At 39.0% G+C, this 17241-nt stretch overlaps 1 long non-coding RNA gene across 1 annotated transcript; it reads left to right on the forward strand.

Annotated features, from left to right (window-relative positions):
- Positions 1-2600: 2600 nt before the first annotated feature.
- Positions 2601-5099, forward strand: LOC107470750 (uncharacterized). The gene is made up of 4 exons (XR_001588493.3): positions 2601-3367; positions 3447-3584; positions 4606-4786; positions 4933-5099. It is a non-coding gene; the product is annotated as an uncharacterized LOC107470750 (long non-coding RNA).
- The last annotated feature ends 12142 nt before the right edge of the window (positions 5100-17241 follow it).

A 17241-nucleotide genomic window follows, 5' to 3' on the forward strand; every position in this document is an offset into this window, starting at 1 on the left:
GCCGACGATGTTTGCCAATCATCGGCGGATGTATCATTGACAAAAGAGGTATGGGATGTCGCCTTTGACCAGTACATGCAGGTATGTATTTGGTTTTGGCTGTTTTGTTTTTTTTTTTTTGTCATTATCTGGCTGTGTTAGGTGGTTGGCTTACATTTGGCGAGCTTAAGACATAGCCTAGAAAGTAAGCATTGGAAACTGTCTAAGTAGAGGGAAGATCCAAAATTGAGAAAGGAATTAGATTTGAAGATAGCTAGGGTTACTGAATTAGAGACGAAACTGTCTGAAATTGAAAAGGAGCTAAAGCTAACCAAGGAAAATTATGCAAAGGAAGTAGAAGATTTGAAGAAGAAGGAAGCCAACCTTTCCAACATGAGTGCTCGGATGATTGAAGTGACAACACCGCTGAAAGAGATGGAAAAGAGTAAGGAAACAACGATTCTTGACTCCTTTGTTGAAGGGTTTGAACGAGTTGTGAAGCAGGCCAAGTTTCTTGCTCTTGAGGTTGATTTTATGCAGATGGATCCTGGTAAGATCATCCAAGATGGAGCTATGGTGGAGGATGATGGTGATGCTGAAGAAGAAGATGAAAATGTTGTGTAGATTTTTAGTTATCTGGTAGAACTTGTACATTTGTTTTGAACTCTTTTACTTTGTTCACTCGACAGATTCTTGATAGAGCTATTTTGGATATTAAATTATTCAAATGGTTAAACACAATATGTGTGTTTTAAATTTACCTTTTGTTGGTGTTTGTGTGATATACAGTTTTTTCAGTTGGTAGCACGTTTAATGGTGCTTGTGTTTGATTTACCTTAGTCGGTAGTTGTTTGATTGTTATATCCTTGAAAATAAAGGATAGTAGTAGTATAGGTCAAATTGAAGTATTTGATGTGAATGGTTGAGATTGTTTTATATCTGATATAGGTATGGTTGAGATTGTTTTATATCTGATATAGGTATTGGCAAAATCTGATTAATTTGACTTTGAATAGAGGTCGGTAATGTGTTTGATCAGTGGGAGTTGATTAACTTCAATCTGAATAGAGGTCGGTAATATGTTTGATCGGTGAAATCTGATTAATTTCACTCTGAATAAAGGTTGGTAATTTGTTTGATCGGTGAAGTCTGATTAATTTCACTCTGAATAGAATTTGTCAGAATAATAGTATGAGTTTTAGAAGAGGAATTAAATATGCTAAGTGTGAAAATAGTCATTTGATAGAATAAGAGATAGTATGTATTGAAAGTCCTTTGTTTACAAAGGCGCAGGTAGGTAAGTCTCGTTAAAACCTCTCCAAGCAAAACCCGTTTTGGAAAAAATTTTGGAAGTAAGAAAAAGACTAGTTGCATGTCCCTGACTTTTAACTATAATATGACTTTAAAGATGATACATTCCAATTATTGGGTACAGTATTACCATCTAGTGTTTGTAATTGGTATGCCCCATTGCCGATGACCTCAATAATTCGGAAAGGGCTATCCCAGTTAGCTGCCAGCTTGCCATGGCTTCAGGGTTTGAGAGCCTGCTCAGTCTTTCTTAGCAATAGGTCATTTTTCTGAAAGGATCTTGGTTGTAGTTTCTGGTTGTACCGCTGAGCTATAAACCGTTGCATAGCACGGTGTGTGATTTTAGCGGAAGATTGGATTTCTTCAACAGTGGCGAGATCGTGTTGACAAGCTGTATTTGCTATACTATGGTCGGCTAATTGAGTTCGAAGTGAAGCTTGGGAGATTTCCACCGGTATCATTGCATTGGAGCCATATACTGAGCGGAAAGATGTTTCCTTTATTGTTGAGTGGATAGTGGTATTATATCCCCATATGACTTCTGGTATGAGTTCGGCCTAGAGACCCTTGACATCGCCTAGTTTCTTCCTCAAGGCATGTAGGATGACTTTATTTGCAGCATCGGCTAACCCATTTGTCTGTGTGTGTTCTACCGATGAAAAGTGATGTTTGCACTACAAGAAAAAAGGCCTATGGCCACGCTTTTTTCTTGCCACACTTCAAAAGCGTGGCCAAAAGTGGTCAATGGCCACGCTTTTATGAAGGTGGCGATAGATTAGAGATTTGGCCACTTTTTTTTGCCACGCTTCAAAAGCGTGGCGAAAAGAATCAGCGGCCACGCTTTTGTAAGGGTGGCAATTGATTAGAGAAAAGGCCACGTTTTTTTCTGCCACGCTTCAAAAACGTGGCCATAGAGAGAAACAAGGACGTTTTAAAAGCGTGGCGACAGGATTTCATTACGGCCACGCTTACAAAACGTGGCTATATGCTAGTACACTTTTGCCACGCTTTAAAAGCATGGCCAAAAGTTTCTTTTCTGCCACGCTTTAAAAGCGTGGCCGTAGAGAGCAATAATAACGTTTTAAAAGCGTGGCGAGAGAGCCCCCTGTAAGACCTAGAAATTTTAGAAGATTTTATTAAGAGCTAATTTAGATTTATTTATCACTAAGTATTTTAATCTTTGAAATTATTTTATTGAAGATACTTAAAACAAATTTTGACTAATTGAGTTTAAAGTAATTTAAGATTTTATCTGATTTTATAATTATCGAATTATTTTCTATATTTCAAATTATAAACCTTAGCAAATGTAAAATAATAAAAATTTTATATAATATACTCTAATTTTATTAAAATTTATTAAATTCTAATTTACCCAAAATTCCTAATTTTATTTTTATCCCAAATTAAACCCTAATTCCTAAGTTAAACCCCACAAACCCTAATTTCCACCACCTCACCGTCACTCACCCTTTTTTCCACCGCCATTCCCTTCCTAACAGCACTAACACCTATCAGCTTTGGCAAAAACTAAAGAAAGAAGGAAAGAAAAGAAAAGAGAGGGGGAACGAAGGAACAGAAGGGAGAAAGGAGGGGGAGAGAGGGCCGCGACGGGGGAGAAGAGAAGAGGGGAAGGAGACGCGCCGGTGTTGCTGGGTATTGCCGCCGCCGTCGCAACCTTGCCGAGCCTTGGAGGGAGACCCCGCCGTTAAGCCGCGTCACCGTCGAACTCGTCCAACCGCGCCACCGCGCTCAGCCCTGTCTCGCGTCGCCACTGTGCCATGCGTCACCGCCGTTCGCACTGTCAGTTTCGCGCAGGGGAAACCATGGCCGTTGAGGGTCCATCCACGCCGTAGCTGAAGCTTGAACGCCGCTGCAACCACCGCGTGTTATCGTCTTCAAATCGCCGCCGTTGGAGTCGCGAACAGAGATCGCGCGCAAGGGAAATCGTCGAGGAGCTTCCGTCGTCGCCGCGTGCTGGGCTCGCCATCGTTCTGCCCGCGCAGTTGCTGCGTTGCCGGAGCTCCTCGCTGCCGCTGCTGGCCCCGGAAACCGCCTTTCAAGCCTGTGTCTGTTGGTAAGCCCTAACCCTGCTCCAGCTTCTTTATCCGTTAAGTGTTTATCGTGAGAGTTGTCGCTGAGGTTGTCTGTGCCAGGTTATACGGTCACCGTGAGTCTCTTTGCCGCCGTCCAAGCTGCCATCAGAAGGATCCACCACAGCCTCCTCTGTTCTTGTCTTCGAATCAGTACTGCCCTTTTCCAGTTTCAATCCCAATTCTGCTATTTCTGAATATGTAACTCCTCAATCCTTACTCCGCATCCATTTTGTTTTAGTCTTTTTCTATTCTGAATAAGGAAAACCTATATTTCTGTTAAACACTGCTACTATCCTGGTATCCGTTGATTGAGAACTTTAAGGCGTTGATGTTTTAGGATTAGGCCGCTGCAACTTTGGGTTGTGATGGCTTACGCTCTTTAAGAATCGTTGTTGTTGACTTGCTCCAATTCAAGTTCAGTGTCACTGCTCTAGGTCTAGCCTTTTTCCTAACTCTATTTCACTTTTATACTCTGAACTGCCTTGGTCTTGTTTATTTGTTTGTTATGATTTTAATTCCATTTTAGTTTCGGTGTTGTCTTGAATTTTTAGAGTTGTTTCTGCATTTGATTCCATCAAGTTCGATGTTGCTGCGAGAGTAATCGGAGTTGGTGATGCTGCAATCGTCCCGGTTGTGTTAGAATTGCCAGTGCTATTGTGAGTTTAGGCTAAGCCGGGCTGTTGTGTTAGAATTATGCGATTGCGACATTGAAGTAGGGGTTTTTCTTAAAATTTATTTTATATTACAGAGTTGTTATAAATAGATATTGATGTAAAAATATATTTCTGTGATTATGTTTGTCTTGTGGATATGGTTGTTTGATTGTTTGAGTGAAGTACGGTTGTTGATAAGAAATGGGTTTGAAAAGTTATTTACTTGGTTATTATGAAAAGTGGTTTTTCTTGGTTTGGAGTTAAAGAGGTTTGATTTCGAGTTAGTCTGATTTTATAAATGATTTAATACTTGAGCTGGTTTGATTTTAAGAAGAGTTTTATTATTAGAATTGGTTTGATTTGAAAATAATTTGATATTGGAACTGGTTGAATTATGAAAAGTGATTGAGATATGGAAATGGTTGAGAAAGGATTTGAAAATTCATGCAACTGATATAATTAACTCCCTAAAGTTCTCCACCCCCCTCCTCTCCTGCTGTAGTGGCTGTAGTGCTGTTATTAGAATTAATGCTTTCTTATTTTTAATTGTTTTTCATGTTTTCCAGGTTCCATTGTAGGTCTAAACTTTGCTGTTTATGAGTCTTTGAAAGATTGGTTAGTTAAATCCAATCCATTTGGTCTAGTGCAAGATTCTGAGTTGAGTGTGACAACTCGCCTGAGTCAATGGATTACTATAATCAGAAATGATGTGTTGATGGAAAAGGACTTGTTCTGCCCAGTCAGATTGTAAGTTCGGCTTTGCTATGTCCTAATTCAGCCGAAAATCGGGAATTTTGGAGTATTACACTCTTGCTTCTTCTTGTCTTATGTCTTACTTTATCTTTTGTAACTTAAACATGTTTTTTGTTCCCTTGTTGATTTTGCTATTTCAGGGAAGCTGTGAAACATTTTGGTCCTGGTCCTAGTGTTCCTCACAGCCATACCAAGCCTTATGTACGATCTAAGGGAAGGAAGTTTGAGAGGGCTAGAGGAAGAAAGAACAACAAAGGACTTAGTGTTTAAGTTGTATTGTTTCTGTATTTTTCTACCGTTTTTAGTTTTGGAATTTGAACTCGAAATTTATTTTGTATTTGAATATTAGTTTATTAATGTATAAAATAATTAAAGCAAAAATTGTCACTAATTATTGTTTGATTTGTCTTGCAATAAAAATTGAATACTATATTTATAGGTTTGGTAATAAAAAAAGATTGAAAATTTATATTGTAGTAATTAAGATCAAGTAAGGAAAAGAATTTTTTTTTAATTTAACAAGTCTTTCGCCACGCTTTAAAAGCGTGGCTGTATATCTCCCTATCGCCACGCTTTAAAAGCGTGGCCGTATCTCTCCCTATTGCCACGCTTCAAAAGCGTGGCCATATCTCTACCTATCGCTACGCTTTTAAAGCGTGGCCGTATTTCCCACCTATAGCCACGCTTTTCCAAGTGGCTGTTTGTAAAAAAGCGTGGCAAACAAAAAGCGTGGCGATAGAGCAACCGCCACCCTCTGATAGGCCACCCTTTCGAAAGCGTGGCAATAGCTCAAAAAGCGTGGCGAAAAGCTATCGCCACGCTTTTTTCAGCTTTTCGCCACGCTTTAAAAGCGTGGCAAAAGACGTGTTTTCTTGTAGTGTTGACCTTTAAATCCTGTAAAAAGGAGGTGAATTTATGATCAGCAAACTGGCGACCATTATCTGTGATAATGTGCCGAGGTATGCCGAATCTACAGATAATATTTTTCCATACAAAGAAAACCATTTGTTGTGAAGTGATTTTTGCTAAAGGTTGTGCCTCTATCCATTTAGAGAAATAGCCAATTGCTACAATCAAGAATTTTACATGTCCGGCTACTAAAGGGAAAGGACCGAGGATGTCCAGCCCCCATTGATTAAAGTGCCAACTTACCTCGGAATTGTGCAAGAGCTCAGCTGGGAGGTGTGTTATTGGACTGTGTTTCTGGCAATTTTCACAGCTTTTTACCTTTATTTTGCAATCCTATTGTAAGGTCGGCCAGAAGAAACCAGCCCGGAGGATTTTGGAAGACAAACTTCGGGCACCGATGTGTGTACCACAGATTCCTTCATGTGCCTCGGCTAGTACAAGGTCGGCTTCTAATATGTTAAGACATTTAAGTAAAGGGCGAGAGAATCCTCGTCTATATAGGCAGTTGTTATATATGGTAAAAAATAAAGCTTGTTGGCGAAAGTGCCGAGCATTCTCGATTTCGTCCGGCAAGATTTCTGTTCAAAGATAGTTCATGTAAGGTGTTCGCAAATCTGCATCCTGTGAGACACTTATAATTTCTGTTAGATCTATACTGGGTTTAAGTAGTGTGGATTGAAAAAGGGATGAGTTAGTTGTTTGAGTACTTGCGAGTTTAGATAGGACATCAGCTCGGCTATTATTCTCCCGAGGTATATGTTGAATTTCACACTTATTAAATTTTGTCAGTAATGTCTGAATAGTTACAAGGTATTTGGATAATAAAGGATCCTTCACCTGGTATAAATTATTTACCTGTTGTACGATGAGCAAGGAATGACAATATACCTTGAGATCAGTGATGTTTAGATCGACGGCGAGTTTGAGGCCGGCAATGAGTGCTTCGTACTCACTCTGATTGTTGCTTGCTTTGAAGGAAAAGTGTAGAGATTGTTTGATAATGTTACCAGTTCCGTCTTCAAGTATTATGCCAGCTCCACATTCGTGTGGATTAGAAAAACCATCTACGTATAAAGACCATTGTGTTGAGTCTTTGCTTGTGTCTGGGACAGTGAATTCGGCAATGAAGTCTGCCAAATACTGAGACTTGATCGGTCCTCATTCCTGATATCGGATATCAAACTCGGAAAGCTCGACCGACCATTTTACTAGTTGACCAGCTAATTTTGGCTTTTGAAGGACTTGCGCAAGAGTTAATCCGTCCGAACATATATGACATGACTTTGGAAATATGGCCGAAGTCGTCGTGCGGAGAATACCAGAGCTAACACTAGCTTCTTGATCTTCAGATAGCAAAGTTTGGCATTCTGAAGGGTTTTGCTAGTGAAATAGATCGGCAGCTGCTGTTTCTGCCTTTCTGCAATAAGAACAGAGCTTATAGCCCGTTAGTAATAGATAAATATAGATAAAGCGGCTCCTCTTGAAAGGGTGTTTGTAAAATAGGAGGTTTTGAAATAGTTTCTTTTATGGTTGTGAAAACTTGTTCACATTCATCAGTCCAGTAAAAAACCTTTTTCTTTTTTAATATTTGGAAAAAATAGAAAGATTTGGAAGCTAGGCAGAGGAGAAATCTAGAAAGCGCAGCTAGTTTCCCTATCAATTGTTGAACTTCTTTAATAGTTTGTGGGCTTTTAATATCCAAAACAGCTCGACATTTGTCAAGATTCACCTCAATTCCTCGGTTGGTAAGCATGAAACCGAGGAATTTGCCACTTTGCACACCAAAGGCACATTTCTCGGAGTTTAACCGCCTGTTATATTTTTGGATTTGATGGAATATTTTGGCGACGTCGTCAAGGTGGTTATTGTCGAGCTTGGTTTTGGCGACCATATCGTCTACATAGACTTCAATGTTTCTATCGATCTGTTGGGCGAATACTTTGTCCATTAGGCGTTGATATGTTGCACCTGCATTCTTAAGACCAAAGGACAAAACTTTATGATAGTAATTCCCATCATCAGTAATGAAAGCAGTCTTATTCTGATCGGATGGATGCATTAAAATCTGGTTGTAACCAAAGTATGCATCCATAAAGCTCAGTTTTTCATAACCTGAAGCGTTGTCAACTAAACACAGAGATAAATTGTAGAAATAATAGTGCCGAACTGGTTAAAAAGGTCAGCCAAGAATCAAATTGTAAGGGTTGAAATAGTCAACGACTAAGTATTGAATATCCAAAGTCTTTGATAAGGGAATCTCACCAAGTGTGGTTTGCAACCACACAAATTCCATAACCGGGACCCTTTCACCTGAAAAGCCGACTAGGTCTCCAGTGGAAGGTTGTAGCATATTGTTACTTAACTTCATCTTCTGGAATGTGGAATAGAAAAGAACGTCGGCACTACTCTTGGGATCCAGTAATACTTTTTTAACCAGGAGATCTCCTAACTGGATGGAGATCACAACAGGGTCATCAAGATTTGTTACAGTGGTATTGAAGTCGGAAGCTTGGAATGTCATCTGAGAAAAATGTGAAGGCGTCTGAGGATGATCTTGACTAGCGTCTATTGACAACATAGCTCGGTAAGAGCGTTTCCTTGCTGAGCTTGTGGCCCTCCACCTGCAAAACCTCCAGAAATACAGTTAATGATACCTCTTGGTTGGTCAGGATGACTTGTGTTCGGCCGCTCTTTTTATCTCGGCTGTTCTGTACGGCTGATTTATGGTTGCCAGAAGGAGGGGGCATGCCGTTGTATGTGCCCATCAATATATTTGTTGAGATGACTTTGTCGAGCTAGTTGCTCTAAAAGGTCCTTGGTGATGATGCACTCATCGGTGGTGTGTCCATGCTTCTGGTGAAAAGTACAATACTTTGATCTGTTTGAACCCTTGGACTCTGGGTAGTTGCCGGCCTTCCGTGGTGGTTTGATTAATTTTGAATTCAAGATCTCTTTGATAATTTTACCACGCTTGGTGTTGAACTGAGTATAGGATTTGTATCGGAGAGTTGGTTTAAAGCTTTTCTTACTTTCCCGAGGTTTTTCTTCGTCCTTGTACTGTGGTTTATCTATCTTTTGAGATTGTCGGAGTTCCTCAATGTCAATCTGACCTTTTGCCTTTTCACGGAACTCGGCTGATGCGTGAGCATCTTATCTATCTTTTCCTAGTGAATTTGCATCTAATTTGTTGAGTTTAATTAAGAATTAATTATATTTTAGCTGCTATAGATGCTATTTTGAGTTTTGTGCAATTTTATTTATTTTAGGTAGCATTTGGAGGGATTTGATGAAGTTTCTGCAGAGAAAAAGAAGAAACCAAAGAGATGACCAGCGAAGACCAACGCGGATGCATGGCTCACGCGACCGCGCGAAATGGAGAAATCGCAATGACGCGATCGCGTGCCTGACGCGAATGCGTGGACTGGAATCTGCACAAATGATGCGAGCGCGTGGATGATGCAGACGCATCACATGCGCGATCTGCAATAATACAGAAAATGCTAGTTACGAATTCTGGGCTATTTTTGACCCAGTTTCCAGCTCAGAAAACACATATTAGAAGCTGCAGAATAGACAAAGCAAGTGGTCCCCACCCATCAGCTGAAGACTTGTTAATTAATTCGAATTTAAATTCAAATCTTATTTTTTTAGGAAAAGATTATTATTTTTTAGTTTTAGATAATTAGATTTAAAATTTATTAGGATTAGCAATAAATAGGTGCTCTGTACATTTAGACACGCACATATTTTTATTTTTACTTGAATCCTTATTTTTCCTCTCAATCATGAGCAACTAAACCTCTATTGTTAAGGTTAGGAGCTCTGTCTATTTGTATGAATTTATTCGTTTGATCTTTCTAATTTAATCCATGTTCTGATTTATATTTCAATAATTGTTTTCGTTCTTTATTTTATGAATATGGGTGGAACGGAAGTATGACCCCTGTTCTAATTAAATTTTTGTAAAACTTAAAAAAGCTCTTTACTTGAACAACAGCTTGAAAACATATTATACTAAATTTTTAATTGTTTGTAATTAAAGGATTACGTGATATATAATCCCCTTATTTGTGGATAATTAGGATTCTTTTAGCATATAAACTAGAAATTGATCATCACCCTCTAATTGGAATTAATTGACCAAGGAATTGGCAATTAATGAATTTTAGAGGAGACTAGGAAGGTCTAAGGAATTAGGGTCTAGTCAAATATAGTTTGCCATGAAATTAAATCTTGCATGATTAAATTAATTAGTAATAAAAGTTAATCCGGAAAATAGATAACTCTGAAACCTTAACTGCTTTCTCAATACTTTATTCTCAACTTATTTATCTGCCTGTCTTTAATAGTCCAAATTTGTTGTTTAATGCTTTTTGAATATCTTAAAACCATTTTCTGCTTGCTACTAATCCTATCAAACGCTATTATTGCTTGATCCATCAATCCTCGTGAGATCGACCCTTACTCACGTAAGGTATTACTTGGTACGACCCGGTGCACTTGCCGGTTAGTAGTGTGAGTTGTAAAATACCGCACCAAATTTTTTGCGCCGTTGCCGGGGAATTGTTAGTGATTAACAACTATCAGTTGTTTGATTGCTTAGATTAGGCGCTTTATTTTTAATTTTATAAAAATCTATTTTTTTAAAAAAAATTATCTATATATATATATATATTGTCTCTTATTTTTACGTAAACCCCCTCCCCCTGTTTCATTCTAATAACTTTTTTTATTATTACTTGATTTTTAAAAAAATATAAAATAAAATAACTTACACAGGTTACCTCACTGGGAATTCTCTGCACTTTGACGTAGAGATTCTCATTCTTTCTTGTTTTCTATTTGTTTATGCGCAGGAACAAAGACAAAGAACATCTCTTAGGCTTTGATCCTGAACCTGAAAGGACTTTCAAGCGGCGTTTACAATAAGCAAGACTTTATAAGGCTGCAGAATCCACTATGAATCCGACTAATACTGAGAATACCAATGCGGCAAACCCGAATGAGAATGAACAAAGGAGAGTACTTGGCTCTTTCTCTGCTCCTACTGCAGATCTGTATGGAAAGAGCATTGTGGTGCCTCCTATTACTGCGAACAACTTTGAGTTGAAGCCTCAACTGGTCACTCTAGTACAACAAAACTGCTAGTATCACGGTCTTCCCCACGAAGACCCAAATCAGTTTATTTCTAGTTTTCTATAAATTTGTGATACTGTGAAGACAAATGGAGTGAACCCAGATGTGTACAAACTCATGCTCTTTTCGTTTGCTCTGAGGGATGGAGCAAAGCTATGGCTAGATTCTCAACTCAAGGAGAGTTTGGATACTTGGAACAAGGTGGTTACTGAGTTTCTCACTAAATTTTTCCCACCAAAGAAGCTGACTAAGCTTAGGGTGGAAGTTCAGACATTCAGACAGAAGGATGGTGAGTCTCTGTATGAAGCTTGGGAGAGATACAAGCTACTGACTAGGCAATGCCCTCCAGACATATTCTCCAAATGGACACAAATATACATATTTTATGAAGGCTTGGGTGAAATGTCCAAGATGTGCTTAGACGATTCTGTAGGAGGTTCATTGCACAAGAAGAAGACACCTGAGGAGACTATTGAGCTTATTGAATTGGTTGCAAGCAACCAATATTTATACTCTTCTAACAGGAATCCTGTGAATTTTGAAACCCCTCAGAAGAGAGGCGTGTTGGAAGTAGATGATGTTAATGCTCTTCTTGCTCAGAACAAGCTGATGTCTCAGCAAATAAATCTACTTACTCAACAGATGGGTGGCATGCAAGTATTAGCTATCAACACCCAAAATCCACCACAGGAAGTCTCTTATGACATGGCAGGTAAATTTATGCAAAATGATAATTATGATTATGCTCAACCCTCTTTTGAACAGGTGAATTACATGGGGAGTGGTCCTAGGAATCCCAACAATGATCCATATTCTAAGACATACAATCAGGGGTGGAGGAATCACCCAAATTTTGGATGGAGGGATCAACCTCAGATACCTCAGAACTTCAACAATAGTTCTCAGGGCGGTGTCCAGCAGAACAATGATTTGGAAGCAATATTGACAAGTTTTAGACAGGAAACCAGAGCATCCATCAAGAACCTGGAGATTCAAATGGGTCAAATAGCCACCAGAGTTAATGAAATTGATCAGAGGACCACTAATAGCCTTCCTAGTAACACAATTCCAAATCCAAGAGAGGAATGAAAGGCTATCTCCGTGATAAGTGGACAAGTGGCAAGTACGGAAGCACAAGTTATGCAGGAAACTAGAGCCTCCATTAGAAATTTAGAGGTGCTAGTGGGCCAACTGAGCAAGCAAATAATTGAGAGGTCTGCAAGTACATTTCAAGGTGATACAGTGGTGAACCTAGGAGAAGATTGCAAGGTTATTCAATTGAGAAGTGGTAAAGTAGCTGGCTCTGAGACCAGGGTCAATGAAGAGTTAGTTGAAAAAGAAGCTCCAGAGGAGAAGAAGGAAGAAGTAGAGCACGCCCCTCCAAAGCGTGCGGACAATCCATTTCCAGACTCTGTTGACACTCATCCTACATTGCCAAAGGCTCTTGAGTACAAACCTAAGATGACATATCCTCAGAGACTTCAAAAGGAGATCAAGGACAAGCAGTTCTCAAAGTTCTTGGAAATTTTCAGAAGTTACAAATCAATATTCCTTTTGCTGAGGTTTTAGAGCAAATGCCTATCTATGTCAAGTTCATGAAGGAGCTGTTGTCAAAGAAAAAGCGTTTAAAGGGAGATGAAACAGTAGTCTTGACTAAGGAATGTAGTGTTGTCATTCAGAATAACTTGCCAAGGAAGATGCCAGATCCAGGAAGCTTTCAAATTCCATGCACCATTGGGAGCACAACCTTTGAAAAAGCCCTATGTGATCTGGGGGTAAGCATAAATTTAATGCCCTTATCTGTGATGAAGAAGCTGCAAATCCAAGAGGCACAACCCACAAAGATAGCATTGCAGATGGTAGATAAATCTATGAAGCCTGCATACGGATTAGTGGAGAATATCTTGGTCAAAGTGGGTAGGTTCTTCCTCCCAGCAGACTTTGTGATTCTTGACACGGGGGACGATGAGAATGCCTCTATAATTCTGGGAAGACCATTCCTAGCCACAGGAAGAGCTCTGATTGATGTAAAAGTGGGTGAATTAGTGCTTAGAGTGCATAATGAGCAACAGGTCTTTCATGTCTTCAAAGATATACATCCAACAGGTGAAGAAGAGAGGTGCATGCAGGCATAGCTTATTGATCCAACCCTTCAAAAATCCCCTGATGATACACAGCAGAATCTGCAGCTCAAACCTCCCTTGGTAACAATCAATAAAATTCCTCCTGACATCAAACCTAAGTTTGGTGTTGGGAATGCATCATCTACCAAGGAGGAGGTTCTCAAAAAGAAGAAAGTGCCCAGAGGATGGACAAACAAAAAGATCCCCACTGAAGGTTTCTCCCCAGGAATGAAGGTGGTGTTGACCAGCAATCCAACATGGGTTTATACAGTAATCAGAATCCTCTCTCTGGAGCATATTGAGCTACGTTATGGAGACACAAGAAAGAAGTTCAAAGTAAGGGGTGAAGAGCTGAGCCCCTATGACCCTCCTTCTTAGAGGAGCTGATCGTCAAGCTAGTGACGATAAAAAAGCGCTTGTCGGGAGGCAACCCGATGATTTTGTATCCTTAACTATTTTTCGTAGTAGTAGTTTCTTAGTTATTTTATTGAGTTCTTACTAATTTTCTGATCATGCAGCTATTTTATCGTAGGAACCGAACACCTCAAGATCATAAAAAATGTGCATACGACGCGCAAGCGTCACTAACGCGAATGCGTCGATCATGTGTGAGTGAAAAAATAATTTTAATAGAGAGTTGCACAGGAGTGGCGCCAGATTGGAGCTTTTCGCACAAACGATCCCACGCGTTCGCGTCGTTTGTGATTTTCGCCATTCACGCGGGCGCGTCATTGACACGAACGCGTGACCTGTAAATTCGACGTCAAAGAGTGTTTGGGCATAGAGTTGTGCTGGTTTGGGGCAGGAAGTGTGCTAAAAGCACAAATTTGGGCACACGGACGCGTAACTGACGCGTCCGCGTCAGTTGCACATATGGCCATCCACACGAGCGCGCGCATGACGCGAACGCGTCATATGAATAATTGGCTCCCAAGCCATTTGAACAGAGAGTCGCGCGGGCACGCGGGTGGCTTCACACAAATCGCACAAAATCCAGGGCACGCGGACGCGTGCCTGACGCTAACGCATCATTATGAAGAATGCGCAACCCACGCGTACGCGTCGCTTGCGCCGTCCAGTTTTCTTTCTCTCTCTCTCCCAATCCTAAATCTCTCTTATTCTTTTATCCTTTTATTTTTCTCTCCTCATAATATTTATCTCTTCTAATTTCAGTTCTTCTTTGCTTGAGGACAAGCAAACCTTTAAGTTTGGTATTGACGCTGCACTTATTGGTTTTCTGGCACAAAAGGGAGGCGAATCATCTTCACGGAGGAGTACAACCTGAAGAATAAAGCGACCGCTAGGATAACTAAGGTGGTTGAGTTTCTTTCATATTTTTTATTCCTCCCTCTGCTTCTATGTTATGTTTCGATTTTCTGCTATTTTGCTTTGTTTGTTGCATGATCCTTTATTAGTTAGAATCCTAGGACTAGTTTAATTTTCCCTTAAAATACTTTAATTCTGAAAGATGTCTCATGTATTGCCCACTGAGCTTGAAATAATTTTTTTTAAAAGTGATATATTGCATGAGAAATTGAGTTAATTCTAAGAATACTCTTATTTACTTAAAGGTGGTGGTATTTTCTGTGATTTTGAATGCATGATATGAATAGTGCATATTTGAATTTGAATCAAGGGATGTTGATGTATAAGGAACAGGAATTTAGAGAATTATTATGACTTCTCTGAAATAAACAAAAATTTAATCCTTGAAGCAAAAGAAATAGCAAAAGAAAAAAAATAGATAATAATTAATAAATAAAAGCAAGGTCCAAGGCTCTGAGCATCAATGACTAGGAGGTCAAACATGATTAAAAGCTCAAAGAGTTGTTTCCCTAGTCATATGCTTGTGGTGTGATTGTATCAAGTAATCCTTGAGACAGAACACTTAGAATCGAGATCAATTGCACTTAACAGAGTATGCTAAAGGCTTTGAGCACCACTATCTGGGAGTAATTAAAAGAAAAATCAGAACTCAGAGAGTTCCCCAGTTAAGTGCTTGTTGTGTTTCTGTATCAAGTAAAGCTTGAAACAAAACATTTAAAGTCACGGCTAGGCTCAAGGTGCAAAGCACCAAAGAAAAATAAATTAAAGTAAATTTTGATGTGTTCAAGGATTAAACTGAAATATAAAGATCAGAGAATTCATAATATCATCCGGATTCTAATTCCAAATGACAATAACATTCTTGATTCAAAGGAGAGTGAGATGCCAAACCTATTCAGGATTACAGTTATAAACCCCACTATAAAAAGAGACATGAGCTTAATCGAACTCTCATTCTCATGCAAATTCACATCCCAAGCCTATATAAGTTTTGGTTGCTTCAAGATAAGCAACAATTTAAGTTTGGTGTTGTGATGCGTGAGCATCTTATCTATCTTTTTCTAGTGAATTTGCATCTAATTTGTTGAGTTTAATTAAGAATTAATTATATTTTAGCCACTATGGATGCTATTTTGAGTTTTGTGCAATTTTATTTATTTTAGGTAGCATTCGAATGGATTTGATGAAGTTTCTGCAGAGAAAAAGAAGAAACCAAAGAGATGACCAGCGAAGACCGATGCGAACGCATAGGTCACGCGACCGCGCGAAATGGAAAAATCGCAATGATGCGATCGCATGCCTGGCACGAACGCGTGGACTGAAATCTGCACAAATGACGCGAGTGCGTGGACAACGCGGATGCGTCAGATGCGCGATCTGCAATAATACAGAAAACGCTGGTTACGAATTCTGGGTTATTTTTGACCCAGTTTCCAGCCCAGAAAACACAGATTAAAAGCTGCAGAATAGACAAAGCAAGTGGTCTCCACCCATCAGCTGAAGACTTGTTAATTAATTCGAATTTAAATTCAAATCTTATTTTTTTTAGGAAAAGATTATTATTTTTTAGTTTTAGATAATTAGATTTAAAATTTATTAGGATTAGCAATAAATAGGTACTCTATATATTTAGACACACACATATTTTTATTTTTACCTGAATCCTTATTTTTCCTCTCAATCATTAGCAACTAAACCTCCATTGTTAAGGTTAGGAGCTCTGTCTATTTGTATGGATTTATTCGTTTGATCTTTCTAATTTAATCCATGTTCTGATTTATATTTCAATAATTGTTTTCGTTCTTTATTTTATGAATATGGGTGGAACGGAATTATGACCCCTGTTCTAATTGAATTCTTGTAAAACTTGGAAAAGCTCTTTACTTGAACAACAGCTTGAAAACATATTATACTAAATTTTTAATTGTTTGTAATTAAAGGATTACGTGATATATAATCCCCTTATTTGTGGATAATTAGGATTCTTTTAGCATATAAACTAGAAATTGATCATCACCCTCTAATTGGAATTAATTGACCAAGGAATTGGCAATTAATGAATTTCAGAGGAGACTAGGAAGGTCTAAGGAATTAGGGTCTAGTCAAATATAGTTTGCCATGAAATTAAATCTTGCATGATTAAATTAATTAGTAATGAAAGTTAATCCGGAATATAGATAACTCTGAAACCTTAACTGATTTCTCAATACTTTATTCTCAACTTATTTATCTGCCTGTCTTTAATAGTCCAAATTTGCTGTTTAATGCTTTTTGAATATCTCAAAACCATTTTCTGCTTGCCTAAATAATCCTATCAAACGCTATTGTTGCTTGATCTATCAATCCTCGTGGGATCGACCCTTACTCACATAAGGTATTACTTGGTACGACCCGGTGCAATTGTCGGTTAGTAGTGTGGGTTGTAAAATACCGCACCATCGGCCATAGTTTTAGGTTTGGCTGCAGCAATAGCTTCCTGGAATTTTCCTGGTCGGAGTCCACTTTTGATGGCGTGCAATTGCACTTCAGGGTGGAGATCTGGTATACTCATGGCCGCCATTTGTGAAATGCGTCATATAATCTTTGAGGCTTTCACTCTGACCTTGTTTGATTGTGTTCAGATAGTTGGAATCGTGCAGGTAGATAGCTGATTCGGCAAAATGTTCCTCTAACAGCTTTGATAGATCTCTAAAACGAGAAATAGAATCTGCAGGTAAAGAACAAAACCAATCAAGTGTAGGACCCTCTAAATAAGATGGAAAACAACGACATAAAACTTTATCTGATGCACCATTTACTATCATTATGGATGTGAACTTTTTGATATATTTCTTTGGATCGCCTAACCCGTCATATGGGGTTAAGGTAGTTGGTAGAATGAACTTTCTGTGCAGCATGAAGTTCATCACCTTGGCCGTGAATGGCTAGGCGAGTTGTCTGGCTCGCCATCTTCAT

Source organism: Arachis duranensis, chromosome 10 (genome assembly GCF_000817695.3).
Source record: "Arachis duranensis cultivar V14167 chromosome 10, aradu.V14167.gnm2.J7QH, whole genome shotgun sequence".
In the NCBI taxonomy this organism is placed as follows: domain Eukaryota; kingdom Viridiplantae; phylum Streptophyta; class Magnoliopsida; order Fabales; family Fabaceae; genus Arachis; species Arachis duranensis.